The 6,413-nt window shown below is 39.3% G+C and overlaps 1 non-coding gene across 1 annotated transcript; it reads left to right on the top strand.

The window, feature by feature from the left end:
- Positions 1-1,914: 1,914 nt before the first annotated feature.
- Positions 1,915-2,032, top strand: LOC144457330 (small nucleolar RNA SNORA17). The gene has a single exon (XR_013486642.1). It is a non-coding gene; the product is annotated as a small nucleolar RNA SNORA17 (small nucleolar RNA).
- The last annotated feature ends 4,381 nt before the right edge of the window (positions 2,033-6,413 follow it).

Raw genomic sequence — 6,413 nt, 5'->3', positions numbered from 1 at the left:
AGAGCAAGGGGTCTAATGGATTAATGTAATAAGCTTCTTGAGGACTGGAGCTATTTTTCATTTTTATCTTTCTATGCCAGCAGCTTGCATAGTATATTTCACATATCAGAGTATTGACAAATATTTGATGAATTGAGAAAACAAAACACCAAAAAATCATCATATAAAACATCGTGGTACGGTTCAGTGGAAACAACACCAGCAGGAGTCAAAGGATTTCAGTTCAAATCCAGTTGTGTCCCTCTTGATATCTGTGTAACCTTGGGCAACTCTCTTAATCTTCTTGAGCCTCAGTTTTCTCATCTGTAAAATGAAGGGATTGAATTAGATAGCCTTCAAGATCCTTTCCAGCTCTGAATCTATGACCTCGTAAAATCAAAGTGCTTTGGGAGGTCCCGGGGGAAGGTCATCATCATGCAGATACATCAGGGAAGACTTCAAGGAAGAAGTAGTACTTGAGATGAACTTGAAAGGATGAACAAATTCAGCCCATGAAGAGGGAAGGAGAACATTCCTGGAATAGGAATCAGTGTGAAGCAAGGGACAGAGGGAAGACAGCGCACGCCACTTTGGAGAAACAATTTCATTCAATTTTTCCCTCTTACAATTGGTTGTGTCTGAGATTTTACATTTCCTGCTTTTCCCCCTAATTGAGCTCCCCTGCAATCCTGTAACAAATTTTTGGACTTTTAAATATTATTTATATTTGAAGTTTTGAAAGGTAGTAAACTGGTGCAGGACTTTTTATGTAGCTTTTATGTGTTGTTTCATTTAGTATTTCCTATAGGCTTGGAAAGGGCCCCAGGTGCTGTGTCTGGCTCTCCCACAGCAGGAGTGTGTGTGTGTGTGTGTGTGTGTGTGTGTGTGTGTGTGTGTGTGTGTGTGTGTGTGTGTGTGTACACCTGGTCACAGAACCACTGGAGTTTGTCAGAATTCAAAGAAAAATAAAACATGTTCTTGGGGCTGATGGTTATGACAAGGGTACTCAGGAAGCTGTTTTAAACTGGTGATGTGGCCATAGAGTTGAAGAATTACTCAGATTGTGTCTATGTGTCTCCAAGGTAACCAGTGAATTCAGTTAACTCTGGCCTAAAGTCTTGGGAACTCAAAATCTCGGAGTTGGAAAAGACCAGTGGATACTTGAAGGAGAAGGTCCTCTGAAAACGTGACTAGCCAACTGTCGACCAGCCTTTGCTAAAAAAGTCCCATGGCTGGGACCCACTGCCTACAAAGGCAGTCGATTGTCCTTTGGGATGGCTCTAATTGTTAAGTGTTTCCTATCATTAACCCTAAATCTGCCTCTCTGCAATTTCCACCTGTTGTTCCAGCCTTGTCCTGTGGGGTCAAGGGAGCAAATCTAATCCTTCTACCCCAATAGAACCCTTCAGGTACTTGAGAAGAGTCATCATGTTTTCCCTGAGTCTTCTCCAGGATAAATATTCCCCAAGTCTTTCAACTGACACCATTTCAGTGCCCTCACTTTGGTTTTAAAATAGGCAATTGCCTTTAGAACTTGATAAATCAGTTAATTCAAAGTTACCATGAAATGTTCTCTGGGTTTCTTTTGTTGCTTTCTTACAGCAAATGGGTGGTTTTAATATTACTGTTTCCAAATAGTGATATTGGTATATTGTGAACATTGTTTTAGGTAAAATATCATGTAAAGCAGGAAGTTGAACTTGTCAGTTTGTAGGCATTTATCGAGTGCCTCCCTCCTATGTGCCAAGAACTGTGCTAAGTGTCAGAACATGATGAGTGAAGTTATTGTACAGAAAAAGGGAGAAGATGGTCTGGTGCTGGCTAGACCATTGAAACATTGACAGGCCAGAGAAAATTTACAGAGAAACCAGAAAGCTGATAGCACTTACCACCATGTCCTATGTCCTCTTAAACAAGAAGAGGGAAGTGGGCTGAATTGCCCTTAGGAAGCTACAAGGCTGTTTTAATGGGCAGCTAGGTGGCAAAGTGGATAGAGTGCTGGGCCTGAATTCAGGCAGACTCATGTTCCTGAGTTCAAATCCAGCCTGAGACACTTACTGGGCAAGTCACTTAACCCTGTTTGCCTCAGTGTCCTCATCTGTAAAATGAGCTGGAGAAGGAAATGGAAAAGCATTCCAGTATCTTTGCCAAGAAAACCCCAAATGGGGTCACGAAGAGTCAGACAATAACTGAACAACCACAACGAAGCTCCTTTAGTGGCCTCTGAACTCTCTTCTCTAGAAACAGAGGCTCATCCTTTCAATACTCCTATTCCACCAGCAATGTCGTATGGCTGTGAGTCATGGATGGCTACAACCTCTGAATACTTAAAGATGAGAATCACTCAGATAAAAATGTTTCTCAGGAGGCTTGTGGTTTGTGTGAGCAGACTACAAAGCATAACAAATAAGGAAGTGTGGGGGAAAATTGAAGTAAAGAATGCCCTCAGAGAAATGTGTATTTCTTTTTTAAAGGCAGCCAGATTCATTATATGATGAATATGAAAGAAAACCAATGACAGCCTGAGAGATCCACTGATATTATCACCATATCAGGGAAAAGGAAGGGGCAGTCAGCAAACAAGCATTTATTAAGTACCTACTATGTGCCAGGCACTGAATCAAATACTGAGGATACACATAAAGGCAAGAACACAGTGCCCTCCTTCGGGTAGCTTACATGATAATAGAGAAAGGACAATAAAAAAATAAAAATAAAAATAAAACAGTTGATCTAAGACATGTGTAAATGGAAGGTAATCTATGAAGGAAGATGTTGTACAGTCCCCTTTGGCGAATCTGTCGGAAAACTGGCAAAAACCACATAACTGGAGCAGATACAGGGTGCCCCAAAAGTCTTAGTGCAGTTTTAGCCTATTAAAGCTTAATACAGGGAGACCTTGTATGTTAGAGGAAATGCGTGTGTTCACATTGGAGAAGAAAAGTCTTAGGGAAACATCGTGGGGATGGGATGGGGAGGGGAGGATGGGGGGGAGGGGAGTCGTAGTGCAGGATCCAGAGCAGCAGAGGGATAGCAGGAGACCACAATGCAGTCACCTGAGCAGCAGGACACACAACAAGATAAGAAGGATGAATGCGATAAAGGAGTGGTCCCTGAAGAGGCACCGAGGCAAGCCTCTCTTTATTCACAATTTTTCTTTCTCCGGTGACAGTCACAGAGATGGACACGGAGATATACTTCAATAGAGCAACATCGCCATCTTGTGGCCTTTGAGGATATGGTGGTAAAGGGTGTAAAAGCAAGTTGTATTCTCTGTATGCCACTTTTTTTTTCCTTCTCAGTACTCCATTCTATGATCTAAGATTCTGCAGAAGAAAAACAGGTTAAATTAAGGGCCATGCTAAAGATTGTCTGTTGTTTAGTCATTTCCAGTCACCTGCTGACTCTTGGTGATCCCATTTGCGGTTTTCTTGGCAAATGTACTGGAGTGGCTTGGCATTTCCTTCTCCAGCTCGTTTTATAGATGAGGAGAGTGAGGCAAATAGGTTTAAGTGACTTCCCCAGGGTGACACAGCTAGTGTCTGAAGGCACATTTGAACTCAAGTATTCCTGATTCCAGGCCCAGCGCTCTATTCACTGAGCCATCTAGCTGCCACTTTAAGGTTTACAAAGTGCTTTCCACATGACATTGTTTCATTTGGTTTTCATGTTAACCCTGTGAATTTGGTGCTCTTATCATGCCCATTTTATTTTTTATTTTTTTAATATAATATAAATTTATTTATTTTTAGTTTTCAACATTTACTGACACAAGATTTTGAGTTCCAAATTTTCACCCCATCTCACCCCTCCTCCGGCCCCAAGATGGCATGCATTCTGAATACCCCTTCCCCTACTCTGCCCTCTCTTCTATTTCTCCCCCCTTCTCTTATCCTCTTCCCCTTCTATTTTCCTGTAGGACAGGATAGATTTCTATACCCCATTTACTGTATTTCTTATTTCCCATTTTCATGTAAAAACATTTTTTTAAATATATGTTTTTAAAACTTTGGGTTCCAAATTTTCTCCCTTCCTCCCTTCCCACCAACCCTCATTGAAAAGGCAAGCAATTCAACATAGGTTATACATGTATATTTATGCAAAACACTTCTATAGTAGACATGTTGTGAAAAACTAACCCTATTTCCCTTAATCTTATCCCGCTCCCCCATTTATTCAATTCTTTCTTTTGACCCTGTTCCTGCTCAGAAGTATTTGCTTCTGATTACCCCCTTTCCCAATCTGCCCTCCTCTCTATCATCCCCCTGCTCTCTTGTCCTCTTCTCCCCCTATTTTCCTGTGGGGTAAGACAGATTTCCATACCCAATTGAGTGTATATCATGCCCATTTTAAAGAAAATTAAACTGAGCCTGAGAGAGCTAACATAACTTGACCAAGATCATATAGATAGTGTTTGAGGGATTTATGAACCCAGGTCTTTGTGACTACAAATTCAGCCCCTCATGCACTCTGCCAACTATCCACCTCAGAATGACACACAAGAAGTGTTAGGATGTAATGGAGAGAGCATTTGGGCTGGTGGTCAGGAATAGTTTAAGTTTAAATCATGGCAATGACCCTGGAGTTCTGAGCAGATATCTTTGCCTCTCTAAACCTGTAAAACTGAGGAAATAATGCTTGCCTGCTAATCTCACAGGTATATGAGAAAAGTACTCTGTCAGCCTCAAATTGTTATGTAAACGGGGGCTATTGTCACAGTAGAAAGAAGGCAAGATTCATCAGTCCTACTTTGTTTTCTCTACCAAGGAGAATTTTCTTCAGGCTGTGAAATATAATATTAAAATGCATCAGATACCTAAAAGTCACTAAACTGCATACTCCCTTGGACCCAGTGATATTTCTCCTAGGTTTACTCTCTAAAGAAACCAAAGAAAGAGGAAAAGTACTTGTATGTACAAAAATATATGTAGAAGCCTTTTTTGTGGTGGCAAACAGCTAGAAACTAAGTCAGTTGCTCAATGAATTATGGAATATGAATGTAAACGGAATATTATTGTGCTATAAGAAATAGCAAAAGGAAAAATTTCAGAGAAAACTGGGAAGATCTCTATGAATAGATCTTGAGTGAAGTGAGCAGAACCAGTAAAAAAAAAAAGCAACATTGAAAGATATATGAATTCTGATCAATGAAATGTCCCACCACAATTCCAGGGGACTGATGGCTAAGCATACTACCCAACTGCTGGAATGCCTGATGAGTGCTTATTAAATGCTTTGTTGACTTGGCTTAAGTTCAGTCATTAGTAAGTATCTACCATGTGCCAGGCACTGTACTAAGCACAAAGATCAGCGTTCTCAACTTCTGAAGGTCAGAGATCAGAATAAAAGCATTGAATTATGCAATTAGCAAATAAGAAATAATTATTCAAAAATGTACCAGCTCTATGATCTTAGAAAAACATGGACAGACTTGCACAAAATAGTGAAGAGCAACATGAGCAAAACCAAGAAAATATTGTACGTGGTAATAGCAATATTGTTTTAAGAACAACTCTGAGCAAATAAGTCATCTTGATTATTATAAATACCCAAATTAACTACAAAGAACATATGAAGGAAGAAGCTATCTGCTTCCAGAGAAAAAATTGATAAAAAGGAGTATGTATAGAATGATTTTACATATACATGTATGTATATATGTACATATATATGCATATATGTATTTGCGTCCAATGGTAGCCATCGCTAGGGTGGGTCAGGGGGAGGGGAAAAAAAGAAATTTACTAGATAACTTTATTACATATTGAAAAGGAATGGCAAGTTGTACATAACAGATTTGCAGTTTCACGTATAATCATCTCTTTTTTATTATACTATGTTATGGAAATGCTTGTTTTATTCCATAAATTAAAAGTTAAATAAATATTTTTTTTAAAAAATGAATCAGGAAAGGTTGAATGGTCAGCTCCCAAAAGTTGTGATTTGATTGTTCAATGTCAACTTGCAAAGAAGTTTCTAATGGAGTGTGCCCTGGGGAATCTATCCTTTATCCTGTGCTATTTGACATTTTTATCAGTGGCTAATATAAAGGTATACATGGCAGGCTTATCAAATGTGCAGATGATACAAAGCTGGAAAGGATAGCTAACATAGTAGATGATAGAATCAGGATCCGAAAATACCTTGACTGGCTAGAAGGTTGGCCTGAATATAATAATATGAAATTTAATAGGCAAAAATAATTTCAGGAGACCATGAGTGAACAAGGTAATATAGAAACCAAAATTTTATCTTACACTCAGCAAATTGGCAAAGATGACAACAGATGGTACCAATAAATGTTGGAGGGGCTGTGGAAAGATGGGCAAACTAATTGCATGGTTGGTCCAGCTGTGAATTTATACAACTAGTTTGGAAAGCAATTTAGAATTATGCAAATGAGGTCATTAAAATGTCTATACTCTTTGACCCAG

This window comes from Phascolarctos cinereus, unplaced genomic scaffold (genome assembly GCF_003287225.1).
Source record: "Phascolarctos cinereus isolate Bilbo 61053 unplaced genomic scaffold, phaCin_HiC Scaffold_4;HRSCAF=312, whole genome shotgun sequence".
NCBI lineage: Eukaryota > Metazoa > Chordata > Mammalia > Diprotodontia > Phascolarctidae > Phascolarctos > Phascolarctos cinereus.
The sequence above is the reverse complement of the archived record's forward strand: the minus strand, read 5'-3'. Positions and strand labels throughout refer to the sequence as shown.